Source organism: Pinus tabuliformis, chromosome 1_1 (assembly GCF_031772625.1).
Source record: "Pinus tabuliformis cultivar Carrire ecotype Pingquan chromosome 1_1, CPIR1, whole genome shotgun sequence".
Lineage (NCBI taxonomy): Eukaryota > Viridiplantae > Streptophyta > Pinopsida > Pinales > Pinaceae > Pinus > Pinus tabuliformis.
Window position 1 is genome coordinate 738627950 of NC_142297.1, and position 26290 is coordinate 738654239.

General features: G+C 38.9%; 1 long non-coding RNA gene across 1 annotated transcript in view; it reads right to left on the reverse strand.

The window, feature by feature from the left end:
- Window positions 1-1294: 1294 nt before the first annotated feature.
- LOC149216072 (uncharacterized) overlaps window positions 1295-26290 on the reverse strand; it is a 154586-nt gene continuing 129590 nt past the window's right edge. Inside the window, exon 3 of the long non-coding RNA XR_016250529.1 lies at window positions 1295-1468. This is a non-coding gene — a long non-coding RNA (uncharacterized LOC149216072). The remainder of the gene's footprint in view (window positions 1469-26290) is intronic.

Here is a 26290-nt window from a genome sequence, read left to right on the forward strand (position 1 = left end):
TAAATTCCCTAAAATACAGGAAGTTGTCTTGGAAAGTGGGGAAGTGGAGCTCATATATGAGCTCGTAACTACCTGCCACCCATTGGGTGAGGTGGAGGTAGTTGCCAACTACCAACTAATGGTAGAGAGGGTAATCTACTTTTGTCAATTTTGCTAGAGAAAAATCGCATAGAGGTAATCTTGTGAAAAGAAAAAAAAGGACAAAGTGAACTTTCAGACATATACGCTCGAGGGTATACTGCTGATAAGAGTATCGAAAGTTGGGAGGAGCTAGCTAATTCCCGTGTCAGTACCAGACCTATTTATTCAAGTCAGTATTTTAAATTTTTTATTCCTTGAGTAAAATTTCTTATGATAAAAATGAATATGGTAACTTATTGTTTTATTGTATATGTATTTGTGTATGTCCTAAAACATTCATACAAGAAGGAAGATCTGAAGCATTAATTTAAATGAAATAATTACTTGTCAAAACAATTTATGCATACATGTATATTTTACTATTGTATGTATAGTGATGTAAGTTCAAAAGTAGACATACATTTATATTACAATGAAGAAAAGATGTTACATTTCATATTTTTATATCATTTTCTATGTATAGAAACAAGTAGTACTAATGTAAAGAATAATTCAGGAAGTAGTAAAATACTTGTGTTTTGTTTTACATAGAAGTAGATATCACTATAATGTTAATTGTGTTCAGATTAGAAAAATTACAAACTAAATAAAAAGAGAATATTGTATATTTATATATACCATTTAGCATTGACGAATATAAGCATGAGTCATATTAAGACTCACAAAAATTGAGAGAAGTAAACAAAGAAATGATAATTCTTGGAGAATGTGACTATAAGTCTTGGAGAAAAATGATAGTGAAAGCATTTGTATGGTAACTAATTCAAACATGGTGGAAATAAACAATAATATATATAGTTCATAAAAACATAGAAATTAAATTAACATAGGAAAAATAAGAGAGATTACAGTTATTGTACAAAGACTTGAGAAATAAATAACACGAAAAGACAATAATATAGCATTAATAATTCCAATATACAAATATTTTATATATGTATTGTTATAGAATTAGAGGCATAACATTAAAAACAATATAGGTTGACCTGAACTCATTTAATTACTTAATGACAGGAGTTCTAAGTCAAAGAAACCCATGAAAAATTTACAATAATAGGCACAAAATCCTATAGCTTAAAGGTATTCCAAGAAGGAAGAAGAATATTAAAAAATTTACAATGAGTACAAACTCATAAAAACAAATGACATTCAATCTTGAAGGAATTTATCAAAGGAACAATTAAGAACATGTAGAGAAGTTAGTCTAGGGCTTTTTAATACATCGACTTGGAATGATGAAATTGAAATCTTCGTGAGAAGAAAAGAAACTCCATCGTCTCATCTTGAAGGAAAATTTTCCAAAATGTTATTGTTTATGCTTTAGTACCTGCAAAAAATAAAGGATATACAATTACTATTCGTATATCAATATATAACGAATCAAATACATTATAACTGGAAGAAAAATGTTCTCATGAGGGTTATTACCTGAGTGGTCCTCTTTTTGGTGCAAGTTCTAGAAACTTGAATATGATGAAGAATTAATATTGAGTTTAGAATGAAATTGTTTTATACTCGTGAACTCATAATAATGAAAAATAAAAATGGACATTGGAAATTAACCAGAGAAAAGTATAGAATTGTATAGAATCAATCCCTCATAATAGACAAAGAATTATTATTCTTGCACAGTAGCATGCAAACGGTCGAAGCCACGGACAAATAGAGTGATTGAAGACATGATTAGAATGTATGTGATGCACCAGCCAAGGAAGTGGGAAGAGTACTTTCTACTTGTGGAGTTTGCTTACATTAATGGTTACCATGAATCATTGAAAATGAGTCCATTTGAGGCTCTCTATGGGAGAAAGTGTAATACTTCTATTAGCCGGAGTGATCAAGTGAAAAGGGTTCATATTGGTCCTGATATGTTGAACGAGATGGAACAAGAAATGGTAACCATCAGAAAAAAGTTAAAGGTGGCATAAGACATGCAGAAGATCTATGCAAGCCAACATAGAATACATAAGGAATTTGAAGTAGGGGATCATTTATATTTTCGAGTTAGACACAAGAGAATCTCTTTGAAAATTGGGTCATGTGCTAAGCTAACAGTACAATTTTGTGGGCCATTTCAAGTGCTTGAAAGGACAGGGACAATAGCATATAGGTTGGCCTTGCCACCAACTATAAAAGTTCATATGTTTTTCATGTTTCTTTACTCAAAGAGTATGTCTAGTATATTAATCATGTGATTCATTAGTCAGTGTTACAACTAGAACCAGAGGGAGAGTTATATACAAAACCTCTATGCATCTTAGATTATAGGCAACTCAAGCTCTAAAAGTGAGTAATCAAACAATTCAAAGTGCAATGGGGCACTTTGGGGCCGAGGAAGCCACATGGGAAATGGTTGATCATATGTGGGCAACATATTCATTTTTGGTTGTTGGTTAAAGTAATGTAATAATTTTGCAAATAATTTTACAAAACTATGTATATAAAGCTCATAATGATTTTGTGCTTGGTTTAAAGAATTTTTTTCTTTTGTGTTCGGATATAGAACATTGAGGACATTGTTCCTCCAAGGGTGTGGGTTTTTTTTACAACCGCTAGCTAATTGTTAGGTCCCTATAATACTAGTGTGTCCTCATTATTGTTATTTTTGTGCTCATGTAGCCCCCATATTGTTATTTTTGTACCCCATAGAAGCCCACTATTGTTATTGTTGTTCCCTTACATTATTATTGTTATGTAGGATCTTATTATGTTGTGACTTATTAGATCCCTATATATACAAAGGAGGTCTTTTCATTTGTATCATCCAAGAATTGTTCATTTATGTAATGTAAAGGAGGTTTCCCCGTCGAATAGGATAATTTTTAAGTCATTGATATATCTATTTGTGAGTTGGTTGCATAACATTTGGTATCAAAGCTTTGGATTCTAGGGTTTTGTTGCTTCAAACAAGTCATCGTGGAATTTTCGCTATAACTCTTTTCTATGAATATTAAGAAGCTAAAAGTGAAACCATGGGGACCAAAAATTGTGGTGAACCTCGTGTATGAATTTTAGATCTTATATCGCTATATTTTGGAGATATGATCCGAGGAAGTTAGGGTTTTTGCAGGCTCCAAAATTCCATCTCAAACATGTGACCTTGGGAAAATCGTCATAACTTTCTCTCTCAGCATTAGATTTAAATTTCATAAAAAGTGACAGAAAGAGTACAAACTGTATATTTTTTATTATCATTCTTAGGGCCGAAGGTCGAAACAGTGACACGTGTAACTTTGTACAAGTTTACTCTACTAAACCAATCTATAATATGGTCATCATGGGAGAATGGGAATAACTCTTTCTTGAAGAATCCAATATTGATCAGACTTGTGAGGTTGGAAAGAGGACTCCTAGGTCTACCAAAAGATGAAATTTCAGATCTTGGAGATTCCAAATTACAGAGATACAACGATTTCAATATCGAGCTCCTACAAAGAAAGAAAAAGGTGTGTATTTTTTAAATTTTCCATAATTTTTGTTTGAAAAATTACTTTGAAGTGATTCAAAGGGAATAATGAAGCATAAATATCATTAATTTATGCCCCTAAGAAAGAAAATGGAAACACCTAGTAAGCAACCCAAAAGCTCTACTATGACACATGAAGAAGAGGAAGAGATGCAACATGATATATAAAAATTACATGACCAAGTGCAACAAATTTTTCTCTCACAAAAAGTAACAAAAGATAAGATAGATGGTATAAAAAGGGACATGGAAGTTTTGAATGATGGTTTAAAACCAGACATGGAAGCAATGATGATCCGGATTTAAATAGGAATGCAACAAATTATAGAGATAACCATATACACAAAGATGCAGCGGAAATAATACTTAATTTCATTAATGGAAAATACTGAAATATGCTTACAACCAGAAATGGAATAAACCAGCTAGGGCGATGGTAGCTTATCTCTGAGAAAAGATGTGGTGGCTACATGCCTCTGAACTGTGTTACAATGAGGCTCGAAGGCCTATTTATTGTTGAGAAACAATGGAAAACCCTTAACATTCCAAAACCTAACCCCAGGAGATGAAACGCCAAATTGTGGGCCCCGTTTGGGTAAATTGGTACATCAACTTCCCGGGGGTCGTAACTTTGGCATACGATCTCCGTTTGACGCGTACAATAGCTCGTTAGAAAGATCTATCTGAGCACTACCACTTTGGGAAGGGCCTCAAAACGGCTCCAGAAGTTCAGGACTCGAAAAACTGCTAAAAATAGTAAGTTGTGCTACAATTAAGGAAACTGAAAATGCTGAGAGAAACAATGGTGGGGGTCCAGGTGGACTTGGCAGGTGGCCACCAATATCCACCTGGATCATTCCTCCCCCCTTAGGAAGCAATGGTCCCCATTGCATTGAGTTCCTCCATGAGATGAGGAAACTTTTGCTGAACTTGTTCCCTGGTGAGCCACTTGCCCTGCTGAAGGAGTTGGCCTGCTTTGACAACTCGATACAGTTGGATATTCTGTTGGCGAGTGTTCTTGATCTGTGTGTCCATGATCCGATCAGTTGCAGCTTGTTCCATGCAATCTGGATTTAATTTTGTGGGTTTGAGCTGTTCTACAATGTCGGATGTGTCTAGCAATGGTGGAAAGTATGGCCGAAGGCGGTCCACATTGAACACTGGGTGCAGGCCAAGGAATGGGGGAATGCTGAGCTAAAATGCATTGTCTCCCATAGCCTTAGTAATGGTGTAAGGACCATATCGGAGTGGTCTTAATTTCCGATAGGCTCCAGTAAGGCGTTCCTTTTGCAAATGCAACCAGACTTTGTCGCCCACCTGAAACTTGTGTGGCACCCGATGTTGATCATGTCGCTGCTTGTACTTGGCATTTGATTTCTCCAGAATGTCATGGACCTGCTGGCGAATATGTTGGATGCGCTCAATGAAGCTGGTGGCCTTATCTGTTTCAGACTGGACATGAGCTGAATTTATGTGAGTAGCTGCAAGTGGCATGGCCACATCAATGGGGCATAGTGGCTGGAATCCCAAACCCACCTGAAAAGGGCTATGGCCAGTGGAGCTGTGAAGAGATCGGTTGTAGCTGTGCTGAATATAGGGGAGGCTCTCGTCCCATGTGCATGGATGCTTTGAGTTATACATGCGCAGAATGTGCACAATCATCCTATTGACAACCTCTGTTTGGCCATCAGTTTGAGGATGGAAGGTTGTGGACTTCGTGAGTTTGGTGTCCAGCATTGACCAGAGACTGGACCAAAATGTGCTGAGAAACCAATTGTCCCGATCTGAGATGATAGACTGTGGGATCCCAAAGTGCACCCACACTCGTTCAAAGAAGAGTTTAGCAGTGGCTTCTACTGTGATATTCTTCTTGCAGGCCGCCATAATGGCCATCTTCGAGAACCTGTCGACGACCACAAAAACACAGTCATTTCCATGCTTAGTGGAAGGAAGGCCTGACATGTAATCCATGGAGATGGATTCCCAAGGTCGACTAGGGGTAGGCAACGGGGTATAGAGGCCGTGCTTCTTAATGGTCGATTTGGCAATGGCACAAGCAGTACATGATCTGATGTACTTCCCAGCATCCTGTCGAAGATTCGGCCAATAGAAATAATTTTGCAGTACTGCCACTGTTTTCTCGACCCCGAAATGCCCAGCAGCCCGACTGTAGTGTGCTTCCCAAATCATATTGGCACGCTCGCTTGAAGGAACACAAAGGTGACCCAGGTGGCATAACAGGGCATCCTGGAGGTGAAAATCTGGAACATGCCGACCCTCCAAGAGTGTCTGGTATGTGTGGCCGAATTTTTGGTCGCTTTTGTAGAGAAGTGGCCAATTAGAAGTCTCGTGCCCACAAGAGTTTAGCACGGTGGTTAACGCCATGATCGGTGGTCGACTGAGGCAATCTGTAACATTATTGGTGCTGCCCTTCTTATACTTGATATTCAAGTGGAATTGTTGCAGGTATGTAGACCACTTCTGATGGCGATCATTTTGCAATTTCCCTTGGGTCTGTATGAACTGCAGGGGTCGGTGGTCTGTGTGGATGATCGTTTCCTTCCCCAAAATGTAATGCTTCCATTGTCGGCAAGCCTGTACAATGGAATACATCTCTTTATCATAAGTGGGGTACTTCCGAACTGTGTCTGAAAGTGTTTCACTGTGATATGCCACTGGATGTCCATGTTGAGTAAGGACTGCCCCAATAGCATAGTCAGAGGCATCTGTCTCGACCTCAAATGGTTGTTGTAAATCTGGTAACGCGAGCACTGGTGCCGTGCAGAGGCGATCCTTCAACTCCACGAATGCCTTCTATTGAGATTCAGACCAAAAGAATTTTGCTTTCGCCCCTCCCTTGGTGACTTGACTCAAGGGCCAAGTAATATGAGAAAACCCCAACACGAACCTGCGGTAGAAGTTGGCAAGACCTAGAAAGCTACGGAGCTCTGTTAGAGTGGTTGGAGATGGCTAATCCCGAATGACTTGGATCTTGGCTGGATCGACATGCACCCCCTGTTCATCAATGATGTATCCCAGATACTGAACCTGGGTCATGCCAAAAGTGCATTTCTCCAAATTGGCACATAGCTTGTGTTGCCGCAGTGTTTGGAGAACCTGTTGGATGTGGTGGAGGTGCTCTTCCCAACTCTGGCTGAAGATCAGAATGTCATCCAAGTATACTACTACAAAGGAGTTGGTGAATGGCCGCAAGATGTCATCCATTAGCCTCATGAAGGTTGCAGGAGCATTCGTCAATCCGAAAGGCATAACCAACCATTCGAAAAGGCCCTCCTTGGATTTGAAGGCAGTCTTCCACACATCAGAGGGTTCGATTGGTACCTGGTGATATCCTGACTTCAAATCGATCTTGCTGAAATATTTCGGCCCCTTTAGTTGGTCTAGGAGGTCATCAATTCGCGGGATTGGGTACCTATTACGGACAGTGATCTTGTTCAGCACCCGATAGTCAATACAGAGTCTCCACGTCCCATCCTTCTTCTGTACCAACACGATCGGGCTCCCACAAGGCGATGAACTCAGACGGATGTGACCTTTCTGCAGGAGCTCCTGAATTTGCCTCTTGATTTCATTGTTCTCTAGAACGGAGCACCGATAAATTGGTCCATTGGGTAGCGGCGCACCTGGGGTCAGATCGATGGAGTGCTTGACCTGACAGTGCAGAGGAACCCCTACAGGAGAGGTGAAGATGTCCTCGTACTCCTCCACAACCTTGTCCATTTGTAGTTGTCGTGCAGAGGGACCCCGTCTGGAGGCCGCGGCCACCGTCTTCTTCTTTCCTTGAGGGCGTATCACCAGGAAAACAAATTTCCTGGTTTTGGAAATGATCTTACTGCATTGTTTTGCAGTAACCAAAGAGATGGCGGTAGGTGGTGCTACCTCTGGTATCCTGTACAACTTATTTCCCAATGTAATAATAACAGCACAAGGCCTTGATTCATACACAGCATGTCGCTTCCACAAGTATGGTTGTCCTAATAATACATCACAAACTTCAAGGGGAGCAATGTCACACAATACCTCATCCGTGAAGGGCTTGATGTTGTACGGAAGGCGACACTGTTGGCTCACGCGAAGATCTCGTCCTTGGTGAAGCCACCCAATGGTGTATGGTTGTGGATGTGTTGTGGTCGGTAAGCCTAACCACTTCACAACCTCTGCCGAAATGAGGTTCTTTTGACTCCCGCTATCAACAATGAACTGTATCGGGGAGCCCTTTACCCACATCTGGGAGTGGAAGAGACGCTCCTCCTCCTCTGGATCTTCGGGTTCATTTTTCTGGATCTTGGCGGTAGCAACAGTGGCGTTGGGATCCGCATCAATGATATGCTTCCCTTTGTCATTCCCCTTATCGGGTTCCGACTCAGAGTCGGAACATGCATCTGATTCTGAAACCTTTAGCTCAGCCACCAGTGACTGCTTGGCACGACACTCACTTGTGTTGTGAGTGGAGCTCTTATGGAACTCACACCATTTTCCAGTGTCCTTTTTCAGCTTCGCGACGCTGTTCCTTGCTTGCAACTTCAGTGGGTTGTCTTGGGCTGTCCCGCCTTGGCTTTGTCCATTGTTCTGTGGTTTAGGGGCACCTTTCCCCTGCTTTGGATTCGCAGATCCAAAGTCTCGCTTCTTTTGTTTAAACTTCTGCTCGACCTTGACGACATATCGGTATGTTGCACTGAGCGAGGAGATGTTCAGGAATTGTATTTCTTCCAGGATGTACTTGTGCAGGCAGCCACGGTATTTGAGTATCAAATGTTGCTCCGAATCCTTGATACCCAACTTTGTGTGAAGGGTATGGAAAAGATTGGTGAACTCCGACACATCTTGGTCCCTTCCCTGCCACAGCATGGTCCACTTTATGTATTCATCCTCATAGCTTCTGACAGGGTAGTACTGCTCCTTAATGGCATCCCGGAATGAATTCCAGGTGGGTGTGGCTGAAAATAGTGAGCCAGTACTTTCATCCTTCTGCTCGCAGTAGGTTTCCCACCAGTCCTTGACGTGGGGGGCTGCTTTGAGAAGAGCGAAAACAATCTTTTCCCGACTCGAAAATTCATGAACTGGAAAATATCCCTCTAGCAGATTTAACCATTTATCTACGACATCTGCGTCTATCTGACCCTCGAATATGGGGATTTCAAAATTAACTTGTACCTTAAAGGGCGTGGCATTTCCAGAGTAGCTGCTGGAAGCCGATGCATCGATTCTGGGTAGCCGCTGAAGGATCTGGGCAAAGCTGTCCATCATCGCGTTCTGTTGTCGCTCGAGGGCTTCTTCGAGCAAGATTTTGATGGGATCTCCTACCCCCTCGTCTTTCTTCTCATCCGCCATGGGAGGCCGTCGGGATTTGCGAGGCTGGTCTTGCAAAGGTTCGACCAGTTCAAGCCCTAACTCCTTATATCCCGACCTTGTTGGGGACATGCAAAGAAAAACAGAGAAAAAGCAAACCGCTCTGATACCACTGATCCAGATTTAAACAGGAATGCAACAAATTACATAGATAACCATATACACAAAGATGCAGCGAAAATAATACTTAATTTCATTAATGGAAAATACTGAAATATGCTTACAACCAGAAATGGAAATAAACCAGCTAGGGCGATGGTAGCTTATCTCTGAGAAGAGATGTGGTGGCTACATGCCTCTGAACTGTGTTACAATGAGGCTCGAAGGCCTATTTATTGTTGAGAAACAATGGAAAACCCTTAACATTCCAAAACCTAACCCTAGGAGATGAAACGCCAAACAGTGGGCCCCATTTGGGTAAATTGGTAAATCAACTTCCCGGGGGTCGTAACTTTGGCATACGATCTTCGTTTGATGCGTACAATAGCTCGTTAGAAATATCTATCCGAGAACTACCACTTTGGGAAGGGCAACATCGGTCCATGGACCCATGTTGCCCCCAGATTTCCCAAAAAACGTCGTTTAGGGCCTCAAAACGGCTCCAGAAGTTCAGGACCCGAAAAACTGCTAAAAATAGTAAGTTGTGCTACAATTAAGGAAACTGAAAATGCTGAGAGAAATAATGGTGGGGGTCTAGGTGGACTTGGCAGGTGGCCACCAATATCCACCTGGATCAAATGATGAATGTCAAGATAGAGGGGTTGAACAAAGGTTTGGCAAAGTTGCTAGAAGAAAGGTGTCCCAATGGTGACAAGGTAATCCATGAAAATCATGATGAAGACAAAAGGAATATCAATTACGATTTTAGAGACTCCACTGTGGGGTTTAAGAACCACCACATTCCAAATATGGATATGAGGAAGTTTGATGTTAAGGATCCGGTAACTTGGATACTACATATGGAGAAATATTTTGATCTACATGAGGTGCAACCTTCACAAAAGGTACATATTGCAACTTTATATTTAGAACCCAATCAATTTGTATGGTATAGATGGATTTTTTCTCATAAAACACTTGTCACCTGGTCAATTTTTACGAAGGAAATGATAGCACATTATGAAGATACAAATAGCAACACCTTCTTTAGCCAATTGATAAATCTCAAACAAAAGGGTTCAATGGCGGAGCACATTGAAGACTTCCAAAAATTGAATATTAGGGTAACTGATATTCCAGAGGAGCATAGGATTGATGTCTTCATAGGGAATTTAAAATATAACATCAAACATGAGGTTCGCCTTTGGGAACCTGATTCATTGGAGAAGGAATTCAAGGTGGCAAGAAAAGTTGAAAGCAAAATTATGGCAACAAGGAAGTCTACCACTCACAACTATAAAGATGGAAGTATTATTTCTCCTAGTCTTCCACAACCTACAAGGTTGAATCCACAAAAATTGGAGGAAAAAAGAGTAAAAGGGATTTATTACAGTTGTGATAAAAAATACACTAAAGGTTATAAGTGTGATGAGAAGAAATTATTCTACATAGATTGTGAAGAGGAAGAAGAAAAGGAACAAGAAACATCAAAAGATGAGGATATACACTAGGAACCAACCCCAGAGAAAGAAGAAATGAATCCGACAATATCTTGTAATGCATTGGAAGGAATTACCACTCCTCAAACTCTCAAGATAGAATGATATATTAAGAAGAAAAAGGTAATAGTGTTGATTGATTCAGGTAGTACCCATAATTTTATTCATTGTAAGATAACCAAGGAATTGAATTTCTTCCTATATCCAACACCAGAGTGTCAAGTGATGGTTGCAAATGGAGGAACTATAAATTTATCTAGAAAGTGCCATAATATCAAGCTAACCATGGGGGAATATGTCTTGAATAGTCCAATTCTTTCCATTCCAATGGGTGGTGTTGATGTTGTACTAAGAGTCTAATGGTCAAAATCTTTGGGGATGATAACTTTCAATTTTCAAGAAATTTTCTTGAAATTTTTTTGGGAAGGAAAGGAATTTGAATTAAGGCGTATTGTAGGGAACCTAGGAAAGATAATCATATCTAATGGCATGACAAATCTTCTGAAGAAATAACAAAGGGGCGTAATTGCACAACTATTCCCATGAGGGGTTCAAACGTCGAAATCATCTATTTCTCCATATCTCCAAAAGGCCTTGGACAATTATTCCAAGGTGTTTGACACTCCCAAAGGCATCTCACCTATTTGTGATTAGGATCATCTGATTCGCTTGATTCCAGGAAGTGTTCCTCCAAACATCAAACCTTACAGATATCCTTATGCCAAAAGAGTGAAATTGAATGTATGGTTGCATAAATGTTAGAGGCTGGTATAATGAAACCTAGTTAAAGTTGTTTCTCTGATCCAGTAGTATTGGTGCACAAAAAGTATGGATCATGGTGTATATGTCCAAATTATAGGGAGCTCAAAAAGCTCACTATTAAGGATAAATTTCCCATTCCTATCATTAATGAATCGTTGTATGAATTACATGGAGCAATTTACTTCACCAAGTTGGATCTTTGTTTAGGATATCATCAAATTAGAATGAAGACTGAAGACATTTCGAAAAAAACATTCAAATCTCATGAGGGTCATTATGAATTTTTGGTCATGCCTTTTGGCCTTACTAACGCACCTTCCACATTTCAAGGTTTGATGAATTGCATTTTCAAACTCTTCCTTAGAAAATTTGTGTTCGTATTTTTTGATGGTATACTAATCTACAACAAGTCTTGGAAGGATCATGTTCAGCATGTTGACAGGGTGCTCAAACTATTAGCGGAGAAAGAATTATATGCAAAAACCTCGAAATGTTTTGTGGAGTACAGGAGGTGGAATATTTGGGTCATATTGTATCTCATGAGGGTGTTAAGGTAGACCCTAAAAAAATTACCACCATTAAGGAATGGAAAATACTCACAACCATAGAGAATCTTCGAGGATTTCTCGGGTTGAAAGGGTATTATCACAAGTTTGTTAAGAATTATGGGAGAATAGTGACACCTCTAACATCATTACTAAAGAAAAATGCATTTTCTTGGACTCTAGAAGCAACGAAGGCCTTTGAACATCTTAAAAAGGCACTGTGCCAAGCACTGGTCTTAGCTACGCCATGTTTCACAAAAACTTTTATTATGGAATGTGATGCTTCAGGAAATGGATTTGGTGTTGTTTTAATGCAAGAAGGAAGACCCTTCTTTTGAAATTCATTCAATCAAAGGAAAGTATTTACACAAACCTATTTATGAGAAGGAAATGTTGGCAATACTACATGCACTAACAAAATGGCGACCTTACTTAATAGGAAGACACTTCAAGGTAAACACAGATCATGATAGTCTTATATACTTTTTGGAACAAAGATTATCTTCAGAAGAGAAACAAAAATGGGTGACAAAGATTTTGGGTTATGATTTTGAAATAATCTACAAAAAGGGAAGCAAAATGTGCTTGTAGATGCACTCTCAAGAAAGGATGAGGATGTTGAAGCATTGCCTTGCGCCATTTCAGTTATCTAACCCAAGGGATAACTGAAGCAAGGGATGAATGGAAGAATGATGAAGAGGTGTGGTCACTCATTCAAAATTTGCAGCAAGATCCAAGTACATCTGATACATTTAACTAGAAAAATGATTCATTATGGTACAAAGATCGCTTATATCTTTGTAAGAATTCCCAACTCAAACAAAAGATTCTTTTGGAATTGCACACCTCTCCCTTAGGAGGGCACTCAGGATTTTTAAAAACTTACCATAGGGTCAAGAAGGAATTATTTTGGGATGGCCTTAAATCTTATATTCAGAAATGTTTGGTAGAATGTTTCGTTTGCCAACAAAATAAAGTTGAGATAGTTAAGACCCCGGTTTGCTACAACTTTAGTCATTCCAAGTTAGCATTGGGAAGAGGTATCAATAGATTTTATAACAGTTTACCCAAGTCTGAAGGAAGGAGTGTCATCATTGTGGTAGTTAATATACTTACCAAGTATGCACACTTTTGTGCATTATCTCATCCTTTTAAAGCCAACAAAGTTGTTGCTGCATTTATGGAAACAATTCAAAAGCTTCATGGAAATCCAAAGATTATAGTAAGTGACAAAGAAGTGACAAAGATCCCATTTTCACTGGAAATTTTTGGACGAAATAATTTTCTTGTCTTGGTACTCAATTAGCTCATAGCTCATCTTATCATCCTCAATCTGATGGGAAAATTGAGATAGTGAAAAAATGTTTGGAAGAATATCTTCGTTTCTTTGTACCTGAAAAATAAACACAATGGGTCAAGTGGTTACCTCTTGCTGAATGGTGGTATAACACTTCCTTCCATAGTGCAGAAAAAATGACCCCATTTATGGCACTTTATGGATATCGTCCACCATCCATTGCATCATATTTAAGAGAAAATTTTAAGGTTCAAGCAGTGAAATATCACATCGAGCATTAACAACAAGTTCGCCAACTCTTAAAGGATAACCTCACTCTAGTGCAAAATCGAATGAAACAACAGACAAATCAACATTGCAGTGAAATAAGTTTTGATGTAGGGGACTGGGTATTTTTACGAATACAACCATACAAAAAAATGTTTCTCAAGAAGGCTAAGAAGGATAATAAATTATCACCCAAGTACTACGGTCCTTACAAGGTGTTACAAAATATTGGTACTATGGCATACAAATTGGAGTTCCCTGCACCTTCCGAGTACACCCAGTTTTCCATTTTTCATGCTTAAAGAAGGTTATAGGTGAAAAGCTTCCAGTTCAAACATTGTTGCCAGAACTTGAAAAAGAAGGAAAAATCATATTTGAGCCTGAAGCAGTCATGGAAACAAGAACCTGACAGCTACAGAATCAATCAATTTCAGAGTATCTCATTAAGTGGAAGAACTTACCCATTGAAGATTCCACGTGGGAGGATGAGATTTTTATATAAAAGCATCCAGAACTACTCAAGTGTTGAGGACAACACTTTTTTGAAGGAGATGGGCATGTTATGTCCCTATAATACTAGTGTATCCCTCTTATTGTTATTATTGTGCCCATGTAGCCCCCATATTGTTATTGTTGTACCCCTTAGAAGCCCACTGTTGTTATTGTCTTGCCCTTACATTATTATTATTGTTTAGGCTCTGATTATATTGTGACCCCTTAAACCCCTATATATACAAATTAGGTCTTGTCATTTGTATCATCCAAGAATTTTTCATTTATGTAATGTAAAGGACGTTTCCCCATCGAAGAGGATAATTTTTAAGTCAATGATCTATCTATTTTTGAGATGGTTGCATAACACTAATTCCCCCGTATTACAAACATTGTGACAATTTTGTATAATTAAAATGATTGGGACATGGGACTTGGATTCATAGATTTGGGGCATGAGATGCTTAGGAAAAATTAGAGGAGATAAATCATCAACTGGTATCATAGAAATTGATTGGTAATAAAAATGGTAGGCTGGTAGGTCATGGGGACCAACATATTTACTAGCAAGAGGCTTGTCATTGGTGGAGGAGTAACGAAAATCACTTCCATCAGATAGTTATAACAATCATCATGATGGAGCGCTTGAGGAGTTTCCCCAAGTAGATTTGAGACAATGTGGGAGGGGTTGAAAGGGAATGGAGAGAAAAAAGGGAGGAATGTGAAGGGGGAGAGGAATTCAGGGGAATATAATTGGAGCAAGGAGATCCCACACATAGCATATAACACACAACACCTAGGAGAAAGGAATTTTTCTCTTGGAAGTAGCGAGAGAGAAACAAATGCACACAATAGAGGAGCACAAACAACATGAGAGAACACAATATTAAGTGTGTTGAAGTAGTTGTTGAGAAATGAATGATAAGAAAATGTAGGAAAGATGAAAGGAAAGATCTATTTCATTTTTTGAGTATAGAAGAGTGACCTATGCATCTATCGCATGAAGGATAAAGGCTCCTTGGACTCCTTGATTTGGGTGGAGGCCCTATTTCTTTGGATTTTTGGCCAAGGAGTGTCATAGCACCTTCTTAGCTTAGTTACAGGCTAAGAAATCAATTTAGTGAGATTTAGATTCCCGGTGTAAGGTGGAGCCAATAATGGTATTATGTTTGGTTCTTTTTAGTGATTTATGGATTCCTAGCTTAGGGTGGGGCCACTGAGATTATTGGTTTAAGGGTGGAAGTGTAGTAACCTCTGGATTCCTTGTAATAGCAAGAGGGTGGAGATGGAATAGTATTTGGATTCCCTTGAATTAGTTAGTGGGTGGAGATGGAATAGTCTCTGGACTGACAGTTTTAATTGGCAGCATTGGTTAATTCCATGAAAGCACTCCTCCTCAAGCTCTGAATTTGGCTTAGGTGTGATTGGTTGCAAGGAAGACTGCAACGCAGACCAATTGAAGGTTTGGTGGAGAGTTAGAGTCTCAATATCAATTTTCAGGTCCTTCATCATAAGATAAGTGCTCAATATTTTGCTCGATGTGCAAGTGGATTCTATATGTATGCTTTCTATGCTATTAAAATGCCATTATGAATGTGTGGATATGGATAATATATTTCATGTGTAATTGATGAGGAATGGTCTAAACTATTGTGTTTATTTTGAGCATGAAATTGGGCTTAATTTCTCGAACATAATGGATGTGTAAATCTCTGAGGTCTAATTAAGCCCTTATATTAAAATGAATGGCAACTAAGAGAGATATTGAGAGAGAAAGTTGTGGGAAGAATCTTGAATAGTAAGTTAGTCTTGGCACTGGTAGAGATGGCCCATGCGACTAAGGGTTGTAACCATCATTTCAAATCTTGGTCCCCGATATTTTAAAATGGATACCATTTGCGCCCAAGGAAGAACCCCTCGAGAAATTATGTCCCGAGGTATTCAAGTCACAAGACATAAAACATTACATTAGTTAATGAAAAATTGATAATTCATGAGGGAAAGAGCATAGTGGGACACAAAATACCTAGCCCTTAACACGGACCCTTTAGTAGGGAAAAGTGGCCCAAATTAGGTGACACATGGCACTCCTAGAGGAGTCCACATGGACATCGTGACATCAACATGAAATGAAACTTATGTCACCCTGGCAGTTTCAAAAGAGGGATAGGGAGAAATGCTCGAGGATAATTATTTTGTGGAGGCAAGAGCCTAGTTGGACCCAGACTACGTGGTTGTTAATGTGGACCTAGGCTGACATGGTGCCATAGTGGCATTCCAAATGGTGCTAGATTTGACCTTTTGGAGGGACCAAGTGGTAAAACATTGGGTGACATGTGGCACACTCAGAGGTAACCACATGGATAGGATGATATCAACATGATAAGGATGTGACGTCACCCTGGGCTAACATCACCCTAACAATTTCAAAAGGAGCACAATGAGAGTACCCCGGGAAATTTTATGTTCCAGGGGAAAAAGATATTCCCGACATAAGATGGAAGTTGAGTTATTTCTCGACATGGAAGGATATGGCTGGGAGGATGATAGGGAAATTGATGAGGCTAAGAGTTAAATTGGCGGTTGTGGGGTATTCCACGTAACATGGTTATTTGGTTGGGCGACAACATGGCTCTTGGAGGGACAATACTATAAATGGGAGAAAATTTCAAAAAAATAAAATTATAGATATATATATATATATATATATATATAGAGAGAGAGAGAGAGAGAGAGTTTCACGAAGAATCCCCAATAGTATCTTAGAGGGCCCATACAACCATGGGCCAGAACCACCACTTTAAATACTGGTCCCCAACATTTTAAAATGGAGGCCATTTGCACCTAGAGAAAACCTCAGGGGAAGTTATGTCTTGGGGTATTCACATTGCGAGACGAAAAATATTTCAATAGTTAATAAAAATTTGATTATTCACAAGGGCAAGAGACTGGTGGGACCTAGAATATGTGTCCTTTGATGTGGACACTCTAGTGGGGACAAGTGGCCCTAAATTAGGTGACACATGGCACTCCCAAAGGAGGCCATGTGAATAGCGTGACATCAACATGACAAGGGAGTGATGTCATCCTTATGGTTTTGAAATGGGGACACAGATAAATTCCTAGGGTGAATTCTTTCGAGTAGGCAAGAACCTGAAGGGACCTAGATTATGTGGTTGTTAACATGGAACTAGGTTGATGTGGTACAACATTGGCATGCCACATGGAAATCGAATTCAACCTTTTAGAGGGTCCAAGTGGGCCAAAAATGGGTGACACATGGCACACCCGGAGGTGGACACATGGATAGGATGACTTCAACATGACTAGGATGTAATGTCACCTCACAGTTTCAGGAGGAGCATAGTGAGGGAACCCTAGGGAATTTTATGTTCCAAGAGATAGAGATATTCCTGGCATATAATGGAAAAGGAGTTTTGTGAGGCTCCTTCCTAGGGTCCTCTAACTCAAACTAAATTTCTCTAATTTTTAAATACAATAAAATGGGAAATAACTTATTTCTATCTAAACATTTATTCGATGATAATATATCATTAAAATTTATTTACAACAAATTAAACAAGTGAGGATTTCATTGCAACCATTTACATAAGTAATCAATAAATAGAGGAATACCTATTCCAATAGCTTAGTTGAGGTTCTCCTAAGCTCCCAACTATGTTGGGATGCTCCTCTTGACTATTTGACTGGATTTACCTCCCAGCCAACTATGAAGTATTTCCTAGCCCAGGGAACCTCCACAGGTTCCCTAGCCCTCCGAGCCTAAGTCCAACCAGATGTAGTGTGTCCAAGTTAAACAAACACTCTCCTTCTCTTCCTTCTATTTTCTCCACCTTCCTCCCAAAACAAAATCCTCCAACACCACAACCAAAACCAAGAACAAGGATGCCCCTCTCCTCTCATCACCCTTCCCCTTTTATGCCTCTTCCTCTCATCCACCTCAACCACCTATCATTAATGTCATAACTACCCCCTCCTCCTTTCATTTGACTTTTCATACCATATCTTCTCCCAATTAAATTTGAGAAGACATTTTGGAGATAAGATATGGATATATAATTTGGTAATTAATTGGAGATGACCATATCTTCTTCAAAGTAAATTTAAGAGGACATTTTGAGGATAAGATATGAATATTTAATTTGATAATTAATTGAGGAGGACCATATCTTCTCCCAAGGAGATTTTGAGAAGACATTTTGGGGAGAAGATATTTAAATTGGAATAAATGGAAGGAGACCATATCCTATCAAAATTTAAATTTGAGAAGACAAGTTAGGAATTGAATAATAACAATAATAAAATTTATATCAGTAATATATTTACAGTTTCACCAATGAAGGTATGTACCAATATTTTTTGATAATTATAAGTCAATATTTTCAAGTAATTTAAACACTAATAAAATTTACATGATAAGATTAATTAGAGCATTACATACATCCCACCTTCAGAAAACTTTGTCTCGAATTTTAGAGTGAAAAAGATACAAGGAGTTCGAAGCAGTTTGACAATAAGGCATAACAAAATAGAGAGAGAGAGTTATAGTAGTAAAATTTGATAAGTTAGACAATGACATGACATCCCATCAAGAGTCTCCCACTAATCTATATCCTCCTATCCTTCCTAACCTACTCTCGTTCCCACCCTATCCATCCTCTGCTTCTATATACTATGGCATTCGCTATACCAATCTAACTACTGATAAAACCAATATGGCGGAAGCGTCGACTATATCGACCTAACTTCCCCAGAAAGCAACTGGCAACCGTCATCACACATCTAGGGGAGTGTGTCCATCATTTCGCTCCCACAATTCTAGGTTTGGAGGTTACACGGTGGGAAATACCTCCACCCCTCCTTACAACTAGGGTCAACACCCTAATATGGACCACACTACAGCGTTGGTTGGATACTTGTCACCGAATAATCCAGTCAGGTAGTCTTTTCACCTGCCATTTATATTTTACCCATGTCATAAGAGTGCATATCTAGTAGATACAAAATGTAATAGAACAATGTACATCATACCTTTCCTCATTAGATGTCTCGACCTTCCCTAATGGAAGAGTAGATCTTGGCTATCATATAGTTCTTTCCAATCTGTAGGTTAGTTCTCATTCATGCATATATATATATATATATATATATATATAACAAGAAGTTATATATAGATAAGTGATCTTAAACATCATGTTATTAAGTCTAGTATCCACATGTCAATTTTGTAGTTCATATTGGAAATAAATCATAATTTCACTAAGTCATTCATTAGATAAATCATATCCACTTAAGCCATACATGAAACAACAATAACTCTGATAAGTCATGCACTAGATAAATCATCACCAAGTAAGTCATATATTAGGTCATACGTCAAACATTTCCATCTTCAATACCTAATCCATCTAATGATTTATATAAGTAGTTTCACATGTCCAACTAAATGCATCAATATTACATAACATTCATTAATAAATAACATGGAACTGCAAAATAGAGCCTTAGCATAGGTAGCTATCTAAGTTAAAATGGGCATCATAGATGCTCAAAAAGTGAGGCGTAGTCACGACGCATAGTCTCTGCATCCTCCCAGGTAGCAGATCCTGGGCTATACTTGTCCTACTGGACCTTAACCTAGTCCACCATGCGACGTCTGAGCTGTCAAACCCTACGATCCAATATGTGTAATGGTTTGACAACTATGGTTCCCATGTCCGAGACCTGCAATTCCCTCCAATCCAGATTGTGAGATTCATCAGAAACATAATGTCGTAAAATAGATACATGAAAAACATCATGAATTTTATGCAAATGGGGTGGCAGTACAAGACGATGGGCAACTGGTCCAATCTTCTCCTTGATCCTAAAAGGTCCTACAAACCGAGGTGACAACTCCGTCCCTTTTCCAAACCGAATGATTCTTTTGTTGGGTCCGATATGAATAAAAACTTGGTCCCCTACTTCATAACTGTGATCAATCCTATGTGAATCAGTATAAATCTTATGTCTATCTTGTGCTTCCTTTAACCTTTGTCAAATTTGTCTTACTTGTTCCTCCATTTCTTGAACTAATTCTGGCCCAACTATTACTCGATACTCCAACTTTTCCCAACTCAATGGCATCCTACATGGCCTCCCATATAGAGCTTGATAAGGAGGCATCCCGATTGAACTGTGGTAACTGTTATTATAGGAAAACTCTACCAATGGTAAGTACCTTTCCCACTGAGTCTGATTATCCATGACGTACATTCTAAGCATGTCTTCCATAACCTGATTTACTCTTTCAATCTACCCATCTGTTTCTGGATGATATGCAGTGCTCAGGTTCAACTGAGTCCCTAGTGCTGACTGCAAACTTGTCCAAAACCTAGATGTAAATCGAGAGTCTCTGTCAGAAATGATATTTGTGGGTAACCCATGTAGTCAAATAACTTCACTTATAAAGATTCGTGCCACATTAGTAACATCGTAAGTGTCTCTTACTAGGATGAAATGGGCACTTTTGGTCAATTTATCAACTACAACCAATAGAGAATTGTGCCTCTGTGACATGAGTGGAAAACCCACAACAAAATCCATATAAATTACCTCCCATTTAGACATAGGGATGTCATGTGGTTGTAGGAGTCTTGTTGGATGGCAATGATCGGCCTTCACTCGTTGACATTCAAGACATTTGGCGACAAAATGGACTATGTCGTGCTTCATGCCTACACAAAAGAAGAGTTTTGTCATGTCCACGTACATCTTCTTCACTCCAGGATGTGCACAATAGAGTGCTCTATGTGAATTTTCGAGGATGGTTATTCTTATACCCCCTTCCTTAGGTATGTACATTCTCCCTTGAAATCTCAATAGTCCATCTGGTTCAAGGACATATCCCTCAAACTTTGGTTCTATCTGCTTCCCACTCTGGAGTGCTGAGATCACCTTTAGATACCAACTATCTTCAAAGAGTTTCTCCAACACACGCTCCCTCAAATTTACCTTTAAGCCTACTAGGGAGAAGGTTCATGGCCTCCTGCTTAGTGCATTGGCCACCACATTCTCCTTTCCCTTAATATATGAGATCTCAAAATCATACTCACTCATGAATTCGCTCCACCGCCTTCGTATAGCATTCAAATCCCTTTGAGTGAAGAGGTGCTTCAGGCTTCGATGATCTGTACTTAACTCGAATCTTCTCCCAACGAGGTAGTGTCTCCACAATTTCAGAGCTAACATCATCGTTGCTAACTCTAAGTCATGGGTAGCATACAACTCTTCGTGTTTCTTCAATTTTCTAGATGTGTAGGCTATTACTATGCCTTCTTGCATCAGTACTACTCCCAATCCTTGCTTCGAAGCATTGGTGCAAACAATGAAGTATTTTTCCATGTTCTGTACTCGAAGGATCGATGTACTAGTTAGTAACCTCTTTAGTTCTGTGAATGCAATGTCACATTCATATGTCCATTCATACCTGACCCCCTTTTGCTGTAATGTGGTGATGGGTTTTGCAATCCTCGAAAACCCTTCCACAAACCTGCGATAATACCCTGCTATCCCCATAAAACTACACACCTCATGAGCATTCTTTGGTACTGGCCAATCCATTATGGCCTTTACCTTTTCCGAGTCAACTTAAATCCCTCCTCCTGAAATGATGTGCCCAAGGTAATGAACTTTATTCTGAAAGAAGGAACATTTTGAAAATTTTTCATACAATTGATTTTCCCTTAAGCAAGTCAATACAACCCTTAGGTGCTTTTCATGCTCCTTTTCATTCTTGGAATACACAAGAATGTCGTCCAGAAATACTTGCACGAATTGGTCCAAATACTTCCTGAACACACCATTCATGAGGCTCACGAATACCATTGGTGCGTTGGTCAAACCAAATGGAACAATTATGAACTCGTAGTGCCCAAACCGAGTTCGAAATGCAGTTTTTAAGATGTCACCTTCCTTAATCCTCAACTGGTGGTATCCAGATTGTAGATTGACCTTTGAGAAAATTGTTTCTCCCTTCATTTGATCAAATAGATCATCTATTCTAGGTATTGGGTACCTATTCTTTATTGTGTCTCTATTCAAGTCCGTATAATCTATGCATAGACTTAAGGAACCATCCTTCTTCTTGAAAAAAATCACTGCTGCACCCCAAGGTGAAATACTAGGTCTGATAAATCCCAAATCTAAGAGCTCTTTTAACTACATCTGCAACTCATAAAGTTCTAGAGTTTTCATCCTATAGGGTGTCTTAGATATTGGTTCTGCACCAGGTTTTAGGTCAATTGTGAAATCAATCTCCCTTACAGGAGGTAATCCAGGAAATTCCTTAGGAAAAACATCCTTGAATTCTGACAAAATTGGGTGTTGATCTAGGGAGGGTCCTTTCTGGTCACTTACAGCCTTGACCACATATAGCTTGCAACCTTGTCGGAGACAACGTTTTACCTTCATCATGGATATGAATCGTAGTGACACTCCTCTCTTGATTCCACAAATCTCAATTGGCCTACCTTCATCATCTAAACAAATCACCTTCTTCTTGAAACAGTCTACCAAAGCTCGATGAGCTTCTAGCCAATCCATTCCAATAATTACATCATACATCCCCAATGCTGTGACGTATGCCTTCAACTTAGTTATACACACCCCGAGGTTTACCTAGCATTGGTCAACACTAGGTCCTACTGCTTTTTTTATCCCAGAAGCCATCTCAACTTGCTTAAAGTCATCATGCTCATAGGCTTCCAACTCGCATTCTTCTAATGCAACTGGTGAAATGAAACTATTTGTAGCACCTGAATCAAACAAAATTTTAACTTTTGCTTTGTTTATCATACCTAAGGTTTCTACTACAACAGACTAGTGTTCAACTTGTTGGTTATCAACTACTGCATAGATTCGATGGTGGCTACTTGCTCCCCCCATTGGTGCTTTTCCCTCTCTACAGTTGTTACCAGTTTGTAAATCAGGACAGTCACGCTAGTAATGAGGTCCCCCACATCCCCAACAAGTGATGCGTGGTAGACTTTGAACAGAATGTTGTGGAGTTCTTTGGAAAGAGCTCCTTCCCTTGGGACCCTTGCCCCTACTTATTTCTCCTCGCGTATGACATTGATTTGCACATGCCCTTGAAGCCGCAGGTGAAGTTGTACTAGTAACCATTGAAATTCCCACTATCGGTGCTCTGCATACAACTGTGTTTCCATATGACGGTGGCCTCAAACTTCCTCTTCTGGGGAAGGTACAAGGGACCTTCCCCATAAACCTTGGTTGTTGTGGAAAAATGGTTTTGTTTCCACCCTTTAATTCTAAATGTTCTTCAACATAACGAGCATGTCCAACAACTTCTGCAACTGAGGATGGTTTCGACATTCGCACCATTGCCCTAATCTTAGGGTTCAATCCATAAATGAAATGATCCGCTTGGTGTTGGTCAATATCCATGTAGGAGACATACTTGACCAATTCCATGAATCTAATCTCATATTCTTCTACTGTATGATTTCCCTATACCAAGGCATGGAGGGCTCCTACCTATTATTCTTCATAATATGCTGGTAGGTACTTTTTCTTGAATCTCCTCAAATAACTCCCAAGTAACTGTGTCCGGAGTGAGGTGTAGTTGATGCTCTAAGTTACCCCACCAATTTAGAGCACTATCTCTGAGTTGGAATATCGCTATTTGAGCTTTTGAATTGGAAGTATAATCTCTTAGTGCGAAGCACCTTCTCATTCCCTCTAACCAGGCTTCTACATGTACGCTGGCATGACCTCCAGAAAACTTTGGGAGCTTAATCTTTTGGAGCTCCCTAGTACTGTCCTCAATTGGAGGTCCTCTATCAAAGTCCCTTGATCCCTCGAGATTTCCTAATCTTGATGGAGGGTGCTCTACTTCCACTTCAATTGTTTGGCGCCCTTTTAAAGTCTCATTAATTGCTTCTAGGGAACGCAAGATGAGAGTCAACTCCGGTGAAGGTAATGGGTTATTTGTAGGAGGTCCTTGTGATGACCCTCCTTGACCTTTATTTCTTCGTGTCCTCACCATTTTGAATTTTTCAAATATCTGTATGATATACAAGACTCATTAATCCATCTTAGGACTTGTCCACTCTTAGCTGACTCACATACATGTGTATAACGATAGTTATAAGTTTTTCTTTTACTATGCTAGTAAACAAGCATTATTAGTATTGAGAAGATTCCCAAGGATCTACCAAATCCTCTCATGTGTGAGTTCTACATAACTTACAAATTTTCTCTTGATACTTGCTAAGGTACTGGTGCAATGTACTTGTAAGTCATGCTTTACCACAAAATTGTTTTCTTTAGTACCATAGTTATAATTTAATATTAAGCTAATTAATAACTTGGTTTAATATATTCAAATAATTAAGTTAAATACTAATGTGAATAATACCCTTTTTAATCATATCTTCCTTCTATGGCTATTCATTGTTCCTTCCCACCCTTCATATTATGTTTTAAAATCATTTATGTCCATTTTATGAATCTTGGGATTTCCTATAGGACATATAAACAATTGGTCTCACCTCTTGAAGAGGCAGTGTCCTTGACGCAAGGTTCCTAAGTAATTATCCATGAATGTGTGTGTATATATATATATATATATGCAATAATTAGATTGAAGAAGAAAAATAACATTGCTAAAATAAATGTGAATTCTTACGAGCTTCATAGACAAAATATAAAATATTGTGGGATGAAAGAATGCCATTTTGTGATAATAATAGAATGGAGAATGAAAATTAATATCACTTATATACTTGCAAAACACATAAATCTTAATTTTGAAATGTATTTAACATACACTTTTCATAACTTCTTAAGCCATCGAAACTAATGGAATTGAGAGAAGCTTTTAGATCAATATTTGTGACTTAATTTCGATAGATTTTTTTTTTTTTTAACCCAGGGTTTAAATTGATTTTATTTCTCAATCTAGATTGGTTCTTCAAATCTTCCAGCCTAATGTTTAGAAAGATTATTTCATTTGCAAATCGTTTCATTTCCCATGCTTGAATCACTTAAACATTTTGCATATCTCTTAGATCTATAATGGTTTAACTTCAAAAAAAAATTGTCGATCTAAACAATAGATTGACTAAGCAGACTAAAGCAATGCTATAATTAACCAAACAATCTTGTGGCTTTAAGTTTATTTCCTAGATTCATTAGTTTAGCTTCATTATTAATTAAGGGTTAGACAAACTTGACATTGTATCTTGAAAATTATATATAATTCATGATCTCGTGACCCACATGCATTAAATCAATATCCAGGAATGCTTAATGAATTTCCTCTTTCTGGACTTCAACTAATGGAAAATATGGAGGAAGTGGAGGAACAGCTAGGGTTTGAGGCGGCAGTAGAGGTTTTTCCATGGAAAATCGTAGGGGAGGGAGCTCTACTCCCTCCTACAAGGAAGTTGTGGCCAATAAAGGCAATAAAGTTCTAGAGAAAGGCAGAGAAATTGTTGAAGAAGGAAGAAGAAACATGGAAGAAGAATTAGAAGGTACCAAAATGAAGGAGAATAACAACACTAAAGACAAGGAGGAAGAGGACAAAAAACATGGAACAAAAGACAAAAGACAAAAGGGATCTTGTAAACCCAAAGCTAAAATCACTCCCAAAGTGGTATTAAATGATCTAGCGCTGCAGGCGCACAGGGAGCACATGTGCACCTATGCAATAATCTGTAAATTCATGGGATTATGGCCCATGGAAAAAGCTTTGCAAACATGGATCAAATACCATTGGAAACCCAAGGGGAGCATTGATCTACATCTTGGGTCAAAGGGTTTCTTTATGGTGGTGTTCACAAACATTGAAGATAGAGACAGAGTGTTTGAAGGAGGGCCTTACTTCTATGCAGCATCAGGTCTTTATATGAGGCCATGGAAGATGAACTTTGTATCGGAGCGGGAAACTTTTGCTTCGGTCCTAGTCTGGGTAAGACTCTATTCTCTACCTCTTGATTACTGGAAAACTGAATCGTTAGCTACCATAGGCAATAAATTAGGTAGATTTGTTAAAGCTTCTGAAGCCACAAGAAGGGGAAAATACACCTCCTTTGCAAGGATTTGTGTGGAGATGGATTTATCCGGAGCTCTTCCGGATGAGGTAATCCTGGAGGTCCATGATGAAGATTGGATACAAGCAGTAGACTACGAGCATATTCCATTCAGGAGCCGAAGATGCCACGAACATGGGAATCTTCTCAGAGATTTCCCTCTCAGTAAAGCAGACAACAAGAGAAAAACTAACACAATGAAAGACACTGATAGTTTTCACAAAGTGGTTCACAAAGGA